General features: G+C 38.2%; 1 protein-coding gene and 1 pseudogene across 2 annotated transcripts in view; one reads left to right on the top strand and one right to left on the bottom strand.

The window, feature by feature from the left end:
• Window positions 1–12512, bottom strand: part of LOC309661848 (uncharacterized protein) — a 635889-nt gene that overhangs the window by 74754 nt on the left and 548623 nt on the right. Inside the window, exon 5 of the transcript XR_014264298.1 lies at window positions 10450–10528. The gene's annotated coding sequence lies outside the window, so the exon portion shown is untranslated. The remainder of the gene's footprint in view (window positions 1–10449; window positions 10529–12512) is intronic.
• Window positions 1627–5529, top strand: LOC309661818 (deubiquitinase OTUD6B pseudogene; annotated as a pseudogene). The gene has a single exon. The product of its transcript is annotated as a deubiquitinase OTUD6B pseudogene (transcript).

Here is a 12512-nt window from a genome sequence, read left to right on the forward strand (position 1 = left end):
CTGAAAGCACTCTCTCGATATTATCACGTGCCCTCAAATCCCCATTTCAGGATCTGCTTCTAGAGAACCTGACATAAGAAAGAATGGGGGCCTATTGAACATAGATAGATCAAGCCCTGGGGCAGAGAGCAGAATGAAGATGGGTAGAGAGTAGATCTGAAGACCTACTAATGGGAGCTATCACACACACTGGAATGTTATACAGCTGTGCCCGCCCAAAACACACTACCCCAGTCTTCCTTACTAACAGATCCTAGCTTTGAGAGTAAAATCTACTCTCCACATCTCTTTTTTTTTCTCCACATCTCTTGAAGCTAGGGATGACTAGGTATCCCAATTCAGGCCAAAGAGATGTAGGCAGAAGTCTCAGGGGAGACCGTCTCTTCCTTCCTAATTAAAAAGACAAAGATACACTAGAAGAAAGACATTTTGCCCTTTTCCCCTTCCCCTTCTTCAAGGCTGAGACATGAAGCCTGGAACTGGAAGCCTGGAAGGGTATTAGCCATCTGGTGACGACGATCTGAAAAGTATGAGGATAAAAGACAATATGTCAAGATAACTCAGTGGAAGGAGGTTCTGGGTCCCTGTTGTGCTGGTCTGGACTGCCTACCCCTAGGTTTCTGGTTGTGCAAGAAAAATAAAATCTCTTCTTTTTAAACCACTCTTTGTCAGATTTTCTGTTATTTGTGGCTGAACTCATTCCTGCTACAGCAGTCATTAAAAGAATAAAACAGAGTTATACCAGAGACTCAGAGTTTTGTCTTATCAGAGCAGCACCCATCTATATCATAAGACCTCTCACCACTAAGCATTTAGTCCAGTTTAGAGCACCAAGGGCACTGAAAAATAAAGCCAAGCTCTGGCGGGACATATCTCTGTTTTAACCATGCACAGAGTCATGATTCTGCAGACTGAGACAAAATATCTGGAGAGCATGGAGGCCACTTGGCATGCAGAACAATTCTAACAGGTGCAGGAAAATTAGCCAAATGGAAAGGGGCTGAGGCTGAAGGCAATTCTCTGTGTCTTTTCCAAAAATGTTTCTGGGAATTACTGACCAGTGTAAATGCTCATGGCTCTGGTTTCAAACCTTGCCCAAGAGGAGAAATAAGTCTTGACAAAACAAAGTATCCAAGTGCCTTTTTGGCAGATATTGTACATATTTTCCAGAGGGAATAGTTTTCTGGGTCAAGTCACATTTATATTATATGGACACAGACATAAGTGCCTTATTTAAATAGCAATGTACAATATGGTAAGTCCTAATACTTCTGACAAGTGTTAAAATTGAGGATCTATTTTTTTTAAAGCCTTGTGAGTAACTTCTTTCTCCTTGTGATATATTCATAATTTCATAGTCAAGTACCAGGAGCAATAGCTTGGCTTGAATTGAATCATTTGGGGATAGGAGAATCATGAGAAGTAACTAACAGTAACCCAAACCAATTTATCACATCCTGTACTAATGTGCAAAACAGACAACTTTCTATAGTTTTCAGGCAGAGACAGTGAAACACTGTTTGGGCCAAAAAAGATGCTGTACAAGATGTTTTTATGAGCCCTGTTAATGCCGGAAGCGGACCATCAGAATACACACTACACACACACACACACACACACACACACACACACACAAACACACACACACACACCACCCTGGTAATCATCCTTCTATAATCACTCACTTATTTTATAGTTTGAACCCAGTGTTCCCTCTAGCTTTGAACATGAGTGCCATATTGGAAACCAAACTCAGCCAAGACCTATATGGAAGAGAATCAACCCTAAATGATGTAAGAAACTTTATTCCTGGAGATCATAATTTCTGGGTGTAAAATATTATTCTGAGGAGAAAATTCAAAGTCTATTCTTGCCAATGACAAAAACAATGAATCTGACTAAATTTGACTGGTGTGTGAATCAAAACACATTTGACTGGTGTGTTTAATAATGACCACATGGAAAAGCAATCTGTGAAGAAACACTCATTTTAGACAGGAAATGGTTGATGTAGTTTTCATACCCTCTAAAACTCTAAAAATTTATATCCAAGGTATAGATATAGTGAATTGCAGAAGGAGATTCATCTTCTAGTCTGGGGTGGCTGGCTACTTCATCTCTCATTCATTCATTCAAAATAGATAATGACATTTACTATGGGACCAACTAAGCATAGGAATTTTAAAGACATAAATGGCAAAATTCCTCAGTTTAGCAGCAGAGACAAATCTATAAGGGAACGATTACAGTTATAAATGCATGCATACAACACACACACAACAGGGCTGTGACGCTGTACAACCCCAGAGGGAAATGGGGAAAAGGAATGTCAAGAAAAACTTCACAGAAATATTTGGGCAGAATATTAGAGAATCAGTGAGAATTTGTCCACTTAATACTGAAAGTAAGAAGAGAATACCAAATAAAATGCATCATATAGAATATAAAAATGGACACAGGGACAATTGTAAGCCCAAGTCTGTAAAGATAAAATGAGGCTTGATTGTTAAAGCTCTTGTTTGGCACATGAGGATTTGCATTTTAATGGTCATAGGAGCCCAAGGAAGGATTTTAAGCATATAACATGAGGAGATATATATTTTATGAACCACATTTAATAAATGTGGTTACACTGGAGGAGAGGGAGAGTAGAGACAGACACAGAGATAATGTGCAATATAAAAGAAATGGGGAGAGGGTTACCTAGTCGTCATGGAGGCAGTCTTGACGGAGGAGCTTGATGAGGAAGAGCAGCTGGTGAGAAGGCATCGCAAAGAGAAGAAGGAGTTGCAAGCCAAAATTCAGGGTATGAAGAATGCTGTCCCCAAGAATGACAAAAAGAGGAGGAGGCAACTTACTGAAGATGTTGCTAAGTTAGAAGCAGAAATGGAACAGAAACATAAAGAGGAGCTGGAGCAATTGAAGCTGACTTCTAAGGAGAGTAAAATAGATTCTGTTGCTGTCAATATTTCAAACTTGGTTCTTGAGAATCAGCCATTTCGGATATCAAAAGCACAAGAGAGATGGGATAAAAAAGCTGCACTGGAAAAGGAGCGGGAAGAAAGGATAGCTGAAGCTGAAATTGAAAACTTAACTGGAGCTAGACATGTAGAAAGTGAAAAACTTGCTCAAATATTGGCAGCTAGACACTTGGAAATTAAACAGATTCCATCTGATGGCCACTGTATGTACAGAGCCATTGAAGATCAACTGAAAGAACAGGACTGCAGTCTTGACTGTGGCTGCCTTAAGATGTCAGACTGCTGACTATATGCAAAGCCACGTGGAAGACTTTCTGCCATTTTTAACAAATCCTAATACAGGAGATATGTATACTTCAGAAGAGTTTGGAAAGTACTGTGATGATATCATAAACAACGCTGCATGGGGAGGTCAGCTTGAGCTAAGAGCCCTGTCTCACATTTTACAAACACCAATAGAGATAATACAGGCAGATTCTCCTCCTCTTGTAGTTGGTGAAGAATATTCAAAACAGCCATTAATACTTGTTTATATGAGACATGCATATGGCTTAGGAGAACACTAAAATTCTGTTAAACGGTTGGTGAACACAGCTAGTGAAAATTGCAGCTAGTCTATAAAATGCTGCTGTTATGTTTTAGTACAGTGTGCTGATCTGAGTTTTAATACCAAGTGTTGGGTTGTTCTAAATGTTTCCGAAAAAAAACCAACTACCTTAAATCAGTTTTATGGCAAAGCTACTAACAGGTTTTTAAAAAATGTGTCAAAGATAAACTTTCACCAATGTCCCCTTAGTGGTGTTTTAAAAACACTTGTAAGTCCCTTGTGGAGAACATCATTTATAGACTAAGATGGTACCCTGTTTGCTGATATTTTTATTAAATATAGGATCCTGAACATTCTGTTCTGTGTTGAAATAGTTAAGAAAATTTTTTTCTCCCTATTACTGAAAGCTTTCAGTAACCGTGTCAATGTAATTTTTCTTGAAGAAGTGAAATGACTCAGTCTCTTTGACATTGCAATAATGTGGTGATGGTGATAGCAAATTTAATGAATGCTTATAAATGAACGTGATTGCAGTAACTTTGGTGTTGATGGGATTAATGCTGTGATGCTTTTTATATAACCCCATCAAAGTGCAGCTAAGAAGCTTGCTTTAGTAAAGAATTTTAAAATATTAAAAAAAAGAAATGGGGAGAAACTGGACTAAAACAGTGATTCAACTAAGAAGAGAGACAGTACTGAGAGATACTTAGATGTGAAAATGGGTGAAAAAGAAAAGCTGATAATGTTTCTAAGCTTTTTTACTTTGGAGGTTTAGGTGGATGATATGGCATTCAATAATATAGGAAAAATAAAAAAGAACAGATATATGGAAAAAAAGAACAGAATATATGGAAAAGAGTGGAGAGGATAGTTCAATGGCGGTCATATAGGACACACAGGTAGAACATCTGGAAATGTATGGTGGATTTCTGGAAATACAGATACGAATTTCAAAAGAAAGATAGAAAAGGAAAGTCACTGAGAGTAAGAGTAGAATTTAAAGTAAAAAGATTGGATACTATCTCTCATGGAAAGCATTATGGAAAAGAGAAGAGGATTATGGATAGATTCTTAAAAAATATTTCATTTAAGGTCAGACAAGAGATGAGAGGAAGCTAATTTTGTTTTTAACATCTTTACTGGAGTATAATTGCTTTACAATGGTGTGTAAGTTTCTGCTTTATAACAAAGTGAATCAGTTATACATATACATATGTCCCCATATCTCTTCCCTCTTGCATCTCCCTCCCTCCCACCCTCCCTATCCCACCCCTCTAGGTGGTCACAAAGCACTGAGTTGATCTCCCTGTGCTATGCGGCTGCTTCCCACTAGCTATCTATTTTACATTTGGTAGTGTATATATGTCCATGCCACTCTCTCACTTTGTCCCAGCTTACCCTTCCCCCTCCCCGGAGAGGATGCTAATTTTAATTCCAATTATTACATGCAGCTTACTCGTGTCTCGTTTTCTGTGCATTTATTACTTGTTTGAATTTTCCACTTTAGATTCAATTCAATTGACCAGTATAACAGGAAAAAAGCCTGAATTTGAATACCATTTTGATAAGTTGTACTAAATATTTTCAGATTAGTCTCAATATGAACATATATTAAAATATTATGAACACTGTTTTTCACTTGCATCAAGAGTTCTAACAATTTTGAAGAAAAGACAGAATCATCTACATAGTAACGTTACGAAAATATCTTCGAAAAACCGCCCCAAGCTATTCCAGAACTATACAATACTGTGTTAAAAGCAACTCTTCAGGGTGACCAGTACACAAATTCAAGAATGAAATCTGGCAATCTGCTTAGAAGAATATAAAGAATATGTAAATCTGTCTATGAAAAAATAAGACCTCTCTAGGTACACAGGTTTCAAGGAATATTTACCACTGGTTAATAGTCTTTCACATTTTTAATTTTCAGAGAATCTTAAAAGAGATTGGATATTTAGAAACAGCAGCCTTCCTATCTGGAGAATATTGAGAACAACAGCAATAAAATACAATGTCCCATCTGTTAATTGAAAAAGGAAATTTTAACTGAAACGGTTACTTTATATATATGACACCAGTAAGTTTAACTTTAACTAGATTAACCTACTGATCTAGGACAATGTAGCTTTCTTCTTGACAGGTCACAAGAGCTGGGTAATATTAACTACAGTTCCAGAGGTATTTTTTTACTCTTATAGTAGTAGACATAGAGAACCTTAATATTAAATGTCTTCCGGCAAGACATTTTCTAAGCCATAGCATTTGACACTGTTTTCCAAGTATTTTTCTGCCCAAGAAAATAATTTATAAATTTTCTTTTTATATACCAGGTTTTATATACCACATTACCTCATTTGATACTCAAAACAACATATAGCATAGACAAAACTGATACAATTTTTCTTTTTTAGAGATGAGAAAACTGAGACAAAATAATAATAAAGATAATAATTGTTAGAACTAATAACTTTTCAAAACTCAAGCATGTTGCAAGTGTTGTGCTATGAATATTTCTTTACTAAATTGTCAAATCTTCACAGTCAACTATGAAGTTAATACTAATTTTATTTTCAGTTTCCAGAATAAGAAACTGAGTTTTATATGGAGGTTTGGGAAGCTTCCCAAGGTCACATAGCTAGTGAGTTTAGAAAGGGGACCCCACTAGATCCATCAGATGCTAAATTCCACATTCTTAACCATTGTTCTGCTTTCTGGATGTGAAATGTCTTTGGAGAGTCTTTGTCGAGGAAGAGTAGTTCAGGAAAAGGTTGAGAATCTGGATCATGCAGCAACTGTGAATCATTTCAAGGCATATAGCTACTCAACAGGAGAACTGGGATTGAATCCAGGTTCATGACTCCAAATTGTGGGACCCTGAATTCATATCTTTGCAGAGTACCCTAAACACTGACACAGTTGTTATGCAAATGACCGAGTTCACAGTCACTCATTAACTCCTGCAATTAGATAGAAGAGTAATTGCCAACTTTGGATTTTAAACTTTCACACCATTTTATGATTATTTATGCTGACACCTAGAGTAGTCAAATTATTTAACACTGATGTGGATTCTATACGTCATTTAAAAACAACTGGCAAAATCTCACTTGAATACTAAGAAGGATTATGACAATATTGATAATATCTATTGAGTGTTTCCTATATTCCAAGAACTGAGCTATATTATTTATAAACACTATTTAATCATAAACTTCCCTGGGTATTACATTATAAGTTTATTTTTTATATATTTAAATTTTAAGAGGCATCAGGTTTTCAAGGGAACAAATGTTCAGGAAATGAAATAGGGCTTTGAGTGTCAATAAAATGTCTAAGAGTTTTCCAGAAACAACAGATGGTGTTTTCCAACAGAGTCTAGTGAGACCAAACTGCTGCATGATGAAAATGTATTCTTAACATCCCTAGACTGGGAAGGTGACTAGCGCTGTGACATGCTCAACGGAATGGCTCAGCCCAGGCCTCTCCTGGACAGGATGCATTTTATCCCTGTGCTGGCTGTGCTCTTGAACCAGAACTACATTTTCAGTCCAGTGAACCCATGAGACAGTGTGCTTTCAGGTAAGTCAGCTATAAAGTTTGGAGAGTCTTGCATTTTGAAAAGTATTACAAAACAGTGCCATTATGAAGAACAAAGAGAAAATGTTAGAACATACCTCTATCACAAGACAAAGGTACTAGAAAGGTACAGAATAACTGCTTATTTTTATTCAGTAGACAACTGCATATATAAAAGAATCAGTTTGCTTACCTAGTAGTTATAAATGACGTGGGGTAACAGCTTCAAAATTAAAATAATACTGTTGCTTTGCTGAGTGTACATGAGCACAATATTCCATGGATTTTTTTCCCAGACAGTTAAATTAACTCATTGGAAATGTAGCATACTAAATGATTCTTCTAAGAAGTAACATGCAATCATATCTTTTTCAGGCTTGATTAAATTCCCTCTGCCTGTACAAACTTTATATCTGTGCCCAAATATTATGTATCCATTTCTGATCCCTGAACAGAACATAGACCCTGCATAACCCATCGCCAGTATTAGGTAAAATCAAGGAACAGCAGTTTCCTTCTTGCCCAGCTCCAAGGGGTACCATGCACATGCATCTTGTCTGTGTTTGTATTCTAAGGGATACTATATACATGGAGTATGTGAATGTGTCCACTTCCCAACAAACTGTATAACAGGATCTTGCTCTCATCTGGTGATAGGAGAACAGTCTAAGGGAAGCAGGTCTTTGTTATAAGTGAAATGCAGAACCACCTTATTGAGCAGAACACCTTGCACTGGTTAGCAATCCCAGGGGAGGATCTGACTACAAGGAGGATAGCGAAGATCATCTCTATGCTGACTACTAGGAATAGAAGTCCATACACTTCTGCCCATTGCATCTTGGTATTGAAATTGCCCAGGAAAACACAACACAATCAAGCACTGGATGGAACAATGCTTTACTTCAAAGAGGAGAGACAGAACCATACCAGCTCCAATAGTGGCCATCAGTCCCCCATGGCTAGGGCGTCTCTCCCCATAGCAACTGGCCTACTTAACTCCTCTCGTGCCACAGTGGAAGGACCCCATCCCCTCCCCGTGGAGAACAGGTCTACTAGTAGGGTTGGTGAGGTGCCATGTTAACGCACACACTTAAGCAGGAAAAAGGAGCATACACTGAGCTTGAACACAGGGAAAGATATTCCTGTGGTAGGCAATAAATCCAGCACAGACTGTGTGAACTCTTTATCTCTTGGTGAGGAAGTGTTCCAGCCCCTAGGTCCATTTTTACGCGGCCTACTGGGGGGTCAAAAGACTGCATGCACCAGAGTGCCTTTCCCAACACAGCTCAACCCCATCCCATCATCATGGCCTCCCTGTCCCAAACAACGTCCTCAGGAGTGAAAAGAAATCAGATGTCCTCAGTGAACTTATCTTACCTTATCCTCACCCCCACTACCTAATATTCTAATCCAGGTACCATGCACTGATGTCTGCTCTCCATCTGGAGACTGAATGATCACTCAGGCTTGCTGTACAGGGGATTCCGCTATGGAGTTGGACACTGGAGCAAAACCTCAAAGCAGAGTCCAGCAGACAAGCTAAACTGAAAGGTAGATTCCAAGGATGGTGCAAATTAAACAAGATTAGGAGCATTTAGATTCAGAGTCACCATTTGCTCCATCGGCAAGGTGGAGATACACTTAAACTATGAGGACAGGCACAGTAGTCTCTGCTGCTGCAGTCTTGCCCATCCTACTTACGTGGCCATTTCCCTAGTCAGTACATGGACCAGCCCCTTCACCACACGAGGAAGGGGTGGGGTGCCAGAGGGCTCTGCCAGCGCTTTGCTTAGGAATCACAAGTGACAGAAATAAAAACCAACTGTGAAACTCTGTCTCACTTGTTAGAGTTGATTACTGTGCACTCCGGTAGTCTGAAAGCATTACAAGCTAGATAGCAGGTTTATGAAAATTATTTAGCTGGTTGATGAATCGATTTGACATTTATTTTTACTCAGATATATGTGGAAAACATGAGGAAAAACAGCAAAAATGATTTTCTGTCTTAAAGAAAATAAAAATCAGGGTCAGAAATGAACAGAATATCTAAACTTGTAGTTTAATACCCGAAAGTAAAGACTGTGATTTTTTTTTTTAACCATAGTTATCACGAAGCTATGAAAGTAGCACTAACTGACTTTGGATTCTGTGAGACATTCCAGTGTCTTTCTAATGAAGCCCCCTTCTTCTGCTCAACTTCATTTGAATATGATTTATCATTTGCAAGCAAAAGAATACCAACCAACAACCTGGGACAACGATATTTGCCTTGCAGGTTTCTAATAAGGTTTGGGCAATTTTTGGCAAGGGACTGGCACAGTCGGGCATTCCATAAATGGTGGCTGTTATTAGATAGGGTACATTGATTATCTTAGATTTACCTGGTTCATCTTTTCTAATTTCATCCTCAAATGAAAGAAAGGCAGAGGTTATCCTTTAATGTTGGAACCACAGAAGGAATGCTGGATCAGTGGGAGAGGCAGGGGGCATTGGCATAGAAGCAAAATCAATGCTAGTGGCCAAAAGATGATGGATATCAAAGCTCCTTCACTCTCACGTCTTAGTTATCTTGCCATGTTAACTCCAGATGTAGCTCTTTACCAACACATGGCACCAAGCTGAGAGTTTACTTCTAAGAAAAATACTGATTTCACAAAGGCTCCTTTTTCAATTCATAAAAAAATGAAATTTCAAGCCAACTTCTAAGAAAAATGTTAATTCTTTGTTAAAGGCCAGAGTGCTTAGCAATCTAATAATAAACAATCTAGTAATCAACATTTCGGAGGTAAGGAAGACTATCCCATAATACTGTTAGGCCAGCCATGTTGAAAATAACTGAACAGTATTTCTGATTATATTTCATTTTCTTCCATTGACTTAAATGATTTGAAGGATTAAACTGTATTTTGCAAAAACATGAAGTTAAAAATCAGATATGTAAACACAAAAAGAACTATATATTACCCTTGACTATATATAGGTCTTGACTATATATAGTGTATAATTAGGCTGACCAGAGTAATATGATTTAATTATGCATATTAAAATAGAATCCATTTAAATATGCTCATATGAATTAGTTCCTGTTGTCACCCTGAAAATTGTCTTCTTTCCTATTTGGGAAAAATGTGTAAAATAAATAATACATCCACCAGGGAAAAATAACGTCTGGTGAACCAAAGTACTGTAATAGACACATGCTTTTGTGATCTCTGTCACACATTTTCATTATAGTCATGTAGACATCTGTGGATTAATTGTGTTACAGCAAAAGCACCTTTATATTAAAAGGTTGAAGAGTAGATGTAGATGCACTTTTTAAATAAATTGAAGACTTTTTACCTTAAGCAGAATTGTATATACTTGCACACACACGATGACTGACATCTACAGTTCCTTAAAAAAAGTCTCCTCTCATGATCTGAAAAAGAAGTAAGCAAAATGTCTGGCTTTTTGGAGGATACACAAGCAATACACTAAAAGCAGCTCTCTACAGTTTATCTTTAATACAGTTTCTAATCAGTAGAGGGCTCCCTCGTCTGTACAAGACCCACTTTACAAATGCAGTCTGCACATGCAGCCAGTCACACGTTGGGCACCCGCACTCACACGTACACACACACTCTCTTACACACACCACCTAGATTAATAAAGCTGTCATTTTTTCATTGCTTTCAAATCACCTTTAATATCAGTTGATTTTAAAGCTTAGGGAAATGAACGCATAGGCAGCACCCACTGGCAATATGTTAGAACGTTCTCTACCTAAAAATACTGATAGGTGTTTACAAGTTTCCTTCATTTCACTGTGACATTCCTCAGCTCTGATGTGCACTTGGCTGCTTCCCTGAATTCACACATCTCTGTGTTTGCTCATGTGCCTGTGCATTTTGCAGAAGTGTCACTACCCAAGCTTTGCAAACTAACTAACTAAATCGTCTGAGTGATGTTGCTGAGGCTTTGTCTTTATTATGCCCTCCGAAACTTGAGAGCGCAAAAAACAAAACAAAAAAATCCAACTAGTGATGTTTGCTTTTGATAGAAGTCACTGAGCCCAGCTGTATTTTTCTCCCACTGAAAGATGGATGAAGACATCCTAGCTGGGTTGACTTTTATTTGGGAGGTTTAATTTTTTTCTCTCCTTGGCCTGTAGGCTAGCTGATTCACTGATCTATAACGAAAGTGCCAAAACTATGAAAAGCCCACTGGGGCAGAAATTTGTAACAGAAAGGGAATTTCTGGCAGGGCTGGAATAATCTTGGGCTGCATCCCCAGGCCAGTTTTTGTGATATAGTTAAAAGCTGGCTGGGCTGACAATGGACTCAACCGTTTAAACATCTTGCTGATTGTTGTAGTGGCCCAATAGATGCTTAAAAAACATTGGTTTTCATGGACTGCTGGTGGAATCCTCTTATATCCAGCTGATCCTAAGTTATGACTCATATGTTTTCTCAGCAGCCAGATCCAAGAATTCATTTGGTTGCTCTTAAAAGAGATGGAAGGGATAGAGCCTGTTTTTCCTTCCTTCTTGAAGCACCAGGGCTCTGAAACCTTTCCTGCTCACTCTTCATTCCCGGTAGAATTGATTGTTTCTCCCTTGTTTGTGCTCCCACCTTTATCTCTGTGATAATTTCACTTGCTTCTTTTGGTGTCATATTTCCACTGGCCTCTCTAGCATGGAATTTAAAATGGGGCCATTTTGATAGTAATATGCTGCCTCATGCCTTCTACTCTAATTACCCTTGCCAAAGTCAAACCCTGGAAATGCCTCATCCCATCACCTGAATATTTCTGGTAATTTCTGAAGATGTGTGTCTCATGTATTCATGAAAGTAGTCAGTCAGCTCTCACATGATAACCAACAGATACTGTCACCCTTTCGATTCAGGACTAGGAAGCCTTATTGTGCCACAGATCTGAACCTTGTTTGGTAATTCATATAGGCTGCCAGGGAAGCTAATATTTTGATCTCCCTCTCTCCAAATCCTGTATTGCTCACTCGACTGATTACAAAACTGCAGTGGAAGGAAGAAACATGACTAATCATAATTATCTCCCCTCCCCAGCCTCCGTAGCTATGTAATATTACCTTCATCGAGAACCAAAGGTTCAGAGAGGTTAAGTAACATACAAAAATCATTGGTTAGTAAGTGGCAGTCCCAGAATTCAAATCCAGGTCTTCCTAACTCTAAATCCTGTGCTTGTTTCACAGTTCCCATAACATTAGATAAGACACTTACGCTTGCAAAGCAAGGGTTCATAGCTAGATGAGTATGCCTCTGCATATAAAACATGAGATAAATATATAATGGCTTTATAGACTGAGATGAGGCCAATCTCAAAACATAATTCTAAACAAAGCCCAAACTCTTTGTGTTGCATTCAAAGTCACTCATTCTTTATGA

The sequence above is a fragment of the Balaenoptera physalus genome (genome assembly GCF_965194825.1).
Source record: "Balaenoptera physalus genome assembly, chromosome: 5".
NCBI lineage: Eukaryota > Metazoa > Chordata > Mammalia > Artiodactyla > Balaenopteridae > Balaenoptera > Balaenoptera physalus.